The following is a 5,908-nucleotide window of genomic DNA, read 5'->3' on the forward strand; positions in this document are numbered from 1 at the left end:
TCAGGGGCAGAACGACTGATTTGTACCTTGTCAGCTCAGGGATTTGAACATGAAACCTTTCGGTTACTAGTCCAACACTCTAACCACTAGGCTACCCTGCCGCCCCAACATAACCCAACTATATCGACCCCAAACCTAAACCAACTATATCTGACCCCAAATCTAACCCAACTATAACCCAACGATATCTGCTGAACACACAGGTGTGTTATACTGAATGTTCTAATGCAGTATCTCTCTTGATAATAAAACTGGAAAGAAAATACCCCTCGAAAAATTGATTTTAGGTTAATTTAGGTCAAGTAATACAATATTTATCCATATAGATTTTCCCTGACAGCTTCTATATACACTCCAGACTTATCTAAACTGGATCTAGAAGAATACTTTACTAATCCAGAGATGGAGAATGGTCTTCATCTCTACCAACCCCTCTGATACACCACACACACGCACGCACGCACGCACGCACGCACGCACGCACGCACGCACGCACGCACGCACGCACGCACGCACACACACACACACACACACACACACACACACACACACACACACACACACACACACACACACACACACACACACACACACACACACACACACACACACACACAATCGGTCTAAAGAGTGTGTGCCCTTAACTGTCAGCGTTGTACTTCAGTACGGCCAGGAAAGTGTCATGTCTCCACATCAGTGTGATGAGGGAAGTGACACATTACCACCATGTTTGCATAGAGATTCAGAGCAAACAGCCCTGGGCCCGTATCCACAAAGCCTCTCAGAGTAGGAGAGCTGATCTAAGATCAGTATCGCCTTTTAGATCCTAATGATTAAGGCGTTTTGTGGATATGGGCCCAGGGCTTCAAGTGTATCGGAGGGGTTGGGTACAGATGAGTGGAGTATCGCTTCCCAAAGCTGATGACATGCGAGACAGTCAGCTTAAGTGCCAAAAAAGTAAATGAGGCATTTGGTTGAGTTATCACTTTAAAGAGCCAGGAAGTGTAACGTTTCACTCTATGGCTGATTGCATATGACACAGGCTTGTTTTGTTGTAGGCTATTTTATGTATCCTCCTGAACTTTCCATCTGTTTTAAAATGCTGTTATTATTTTGAGAGCTCTGGTGAGATGGTGAACAGGCAAAGCGTCAATACAGGGCTAAGATTGAATCCTACTACACCGGCTCCGACGCTCGTCTTATGTGGCAGGGCTTGTAAACTATTACAGAGTATAAAGAGAAGCACAGCCGCGAGCTGCCCAGTGACACGAGCCTACCAAACGAGCTGAATCACTTCTATGATCGGTTCGAGGTAAACAACACTGAGGCATGCATGAGAGCATCAGCTGTTCCGGATGACTGTGTGATCACACTCTCCATAGCCGACGTGAGTAAGATCATTCAACAGGTTAACATACACAAGGCTGCGGGGCCAGACGGATTACCAGGACGTGTTCTCCGGGCATGTGCTGAACAACTGGCAGGTGTCTTTTCAACATGACCTTTTCAACATGTCCCTGATTGAGTCTGTAATACCAACATGTTTCAAGCAGACCACCGTTGTCCCTGTGCCCAAGAACACAAAGGCAACCTGCCTAAAGGACTACAGACCCGTAGCACTCACGTCCGTAGCCATGAAGTGCTTTGAAAGGCTGGTAATGGCTCACATCAACACCATTATCCCAGAAACCCTAGACCCACTCCAATTTGCATACCGCCCAAACAGATCCACAGATGATGCCATCTCTATTGCACTCCACACTGCCCTTTCCCACCTGGACAAAAGGAAAACTTATGTGAGAATGCTATTCATTGACTACAGCTCAGTGTTCACACCATAGTGCCCTAAAAGCTCATTCAATAAGCTAAGGATCCTGGGACTAAGCACCTCCCTCTGGAACTGGATCCTGGACTTCCTGACGGGCTGCCCCCAGGTGGTGAGGGTAGGTAGCAACACATCTGCCACGCCGATCCTCAACACTGGATCCCCACAGGGGTGCGTGCTCAGTCCCCTCCTGTACTCCCTGTTCACCCACGACTGTATAGCCAGGCACGACTCCAACATCATCATTAAGTTTGCAGATGACACAACAACGACGAGACAGCCTATAGGGAGGTGCCAGAATAACAACCTATCCCTCAACGTAACCAAGACTACGGAGATGATTGTGGACTACAGGAAAAGGAGGACCGAGTACGCCCCTATTCTCATCGACGGGGCTGTAGTGGAGCAGGTTGAGAGCTTCAAGTTCCTTGGTGTCCACATTACCAACAAACTAGAACGGTCCAAACACACCAAGACAGTCGTGAAGGGGGCACGACAAAACCTATTCCCCCTCAGGAAACTAAAAAGATTTGGCATGAGTCCTGAGATCCCCAAAAGCTTCTACAGCTGCAACATCGAGAGCATCCTGACTGGTTGCATCACTGCCTGGTACGGCAATTGCCTGGCCTCCGACTGCAAGTCACTACAGAGGGTAGTGCGTGCGGCCCAGTACATCACTGGGGCTAAGCTGCCTGCCATCCAGGACTTCTACACCAGGCGGTGTCAAAGACCCAGGTCATAGACTGTTCTCTCTACTGCCGCATGGCAAGCGGTACCGGAATGCCAAGTCTAGGACAAAAAGGCTTCTCAACAGTTTTTACCCCCAAGCCATAAGACTCCTGAACAGGTAATCAAATGGCTACCCAGACTATTTGCATTGTGTGTCTCCCCCAACCCCTCTTTTACGCTGCTGCTACTCTCTGTTTATCATATATGCACAGTCACTTTAACTATATATTCATGTACATATGTACATACTACCTCAATTAGCCCGACCAACCAGTGCTCCCACACATTGGCCAACCGGGCTAACTGCATTGTGTCCCGCCACCCACCATGAGCCAATCCCTCTTTTACGCTACTGATACTCTCTGTTCATCATATATGCACAGTCACTTTAACCATATCTACATGTACATACTACCTCAATCAGCCTGACTAACGGGTGTCTGTATGTAGCCTCTCTACAGCAAATAACTTCGCTATTGTTTTTACTGTTGTTTTTATTTCTTTAATAACCTATTGTTCAGCTATTACATGTTTTGCACCATTGGTTAGAGCCTGTAAGTAAATATTTCACTGTAAGGTCTACTACACCTGTTGTATTCAGCATTTCACTGTAAGGTCTACTACACCTGTTGTATTCAGCATTTCACTGTAAGGTCTACTACACCTGTTGTATTCAGCATTTCACTGTAAGGTCTACTACACCTGTTGTATTCAGCATTTCACTGTAAGGTCTACTACACCTGTTGTATTCAGCATTTCACTGTAAGGTCTACTACACCTGTTGTATTCAGCATTTCACTGTAAGGTCTACTACACCTGTTGTATTCAGCATTTCACTGTAAGGTCTACTACACCTGTTGTATTCAGCATTTCACTGTAAGGTCTACTACACCTGTTGTATTCAGCATTTCACTGTAAGGTCTACTACACCTGTTGTATTCAGCATTTCACCTGTTGTATTCAGCATTTCACTGTAAGGTCTACTACACCTGTTGTATTCAGCATTTCACTGTAAGGTCTACTACACCTGTTGTATTCAGCATTTCACTGTAAGGTCTACTACACCTGTTGTATTCAGCATTTCACTGTAAGGTCTACTACACCTGTTGTATTCAGCATTTCACTGTAAGGTCTACTACACCTGTTGTATTCAGCATTTCACTGTAAGGTCTACTACACCTGTTGTATTCAGCATTTCACTGTAAGGTCTACTACACCTGTTGTATTCAGCATTTCACTGTAAGGTCTACTACACCTGTTGTTTTCAGCATTTCACTGTAAGGTCTACTACACCTGTTGTTTTCAGCATTTCACTGTAAGGTCTACTACACCTGTTGTATTCAGCATTTCACTGTAAGGTCTACTACACCTGTTGTATTCAGCATTTCACTGTAAGGTCTACTACACCTGTTGTATTCAGCATTTCACTGTAAGGTCTACTACACCTGTTGTATTCAGCATTTCACCTGTTGTATTCAGCATTTCACTGTATGGTCTACTACACCTGTTGTATTCAGCATTTCACTGTAAGGTCTACTACACCTGTTGTATTCAGCATTTCACTGTAAGGTCTACTACACCTGTTGTATTCAGCATTTCACTGTAAGGTCTACTACACCTGTTGTATTCAGCATTTCACTGTAAGGTCTACTACACCTGTTGTATTCAGCATTTCACTGTAAGGTATACTACACCTGTTGTATTCAGCATTTCACTGTAAGGTCTACCTACACCTGTTGTATTCAGCATTTCACTGTAAGGTCTACTACACCTGTTGTATTCAGCATTTCACTGTAAGGTCTACTACACCTGTTGTATTCAGCATTTCATTGTAAGGTCTAAACCTGTTGTATTCAGCATTTCACTGTAAGGTCTACTACACCTGTTGTATTCAGCATTTCACTGTAAGGTCTACTACACCTGTTGTATTCAGCATTTCACTGTAAGGTCTACTACACCTGTTGTATTCAGCATTTCACTGTAAGGTCTACTACACCTGTTGTATTCAGCATTTCACTGTAAGGTCTACTACACCTGTTGTATTCAGCATTTCACTGTGAGGTCTACTACACCTGTTGTATTCAGCATTTCACTGTAAGGTCTACTACACCTGTTGTATTCAGCATTTCACTGTGAGGTCTACTACACCTGTTGTATTCAGCATTTCACTGTAAGGTCTACTACACCTGTTGTATTCAGCATTTCACTGTAAGGTCTACTACACCTGTTGTATTCAGCATTTCACTGTGAGGTCTACTACACCTGTTGTATTCAGCATTTCACTGTAAGGTCTACTACACCTGTTGTATTCAGCATTTCACTGTAAGGTCTACTACACCTGTTGTATTCAGCATTTCACTGTGAGGTCTACTACACCTGTTGTATTCAGCATTTCACTGTAAGGTCTACTACACCTGTTGTATTCAGCATTTCACTGTAAGGTCTACTACACCTGTTGTATTCAGCATTTCACTGTAAGGTCTACTACACCTGTTGTATTCAGCATTTCACTGTAAGGTCTACTACACCTGTTGTATTCAGCATTTCACTGTAAGGTCTACTACACCTGTTGTATTCAGCATTTCACTGTAAGGTCTACTACACCTGTTGTATTCAGCATTTCACCTGTTGTATTCAGCATTTCACTGTAAGGTCTACTACACCTGTTGTATTCAGCATTTCACTGTAAGGTCTACTACACCTGTTGTATTCAGCATTTCATTGTAAGGTCTACTACACCTGTTGTATTCAGCATTTCACTGTAAGGTCTACTACACCTGTTGTATTCAGCATTTCACTGTAAGGTCTACTACACCTGTTGTATTCAGCATTTCACTGTAAGGTCTACTACACCTGTTGTATTCAGCATTTCATTGTAAGGTCTACTACACCTGTTGTATTCAGCATTTCATTGTAAGGTCTACTACACCTGTTGTATTCAGCATTTCACTGTAAGGTCTACTACACCTGTTGTATTCAGCATTTCATTGTAAGGTCTACTACACCTGTTGTATTCAGCATTTCACTGTAAGGTCTACTACACCTGTTGTATTCGGCGCACGTGACAAATAAACTTTGATTTGATGTATTTAATACATATGGACTATTGCAAATAAACTTCAAAAACGTCCTGATAAACAAAGCAGGTCCGTGTTCTAACATATTTCAGCATCACTTGTAAATACAACCAGTAAACCTCCTAGTTACCATAACTCTTATTTTACAAAAAGTGAGTGAAATCGAAAAATTGATCTCAGTTCAGTGTCTGGGGGCAACTTCACTTTTGCAGAGGGAGCGGGTAAGGCGCTATTAACCAATCAGGTTTATGCGTTTTGTCGTGACGTCACACAACAT

This window comes from Oncorhynchus keta, unplaced genomic scaffold (genome assembly GCF_023373465.1).
Source record: "Oncorhynchus keta strain PuntledgeMale-10-30-2019 unplaced genomic scaffold, Oket_V2 Un_contig_131_pilon_pilon, whole genome shotgun sequence".
NCBI lineage: Eukaryota > Metazoa > Chordata > Actinopteri > Salmoniformes > Salmonidae > Oncorhynchus > Oncorhynchus keta.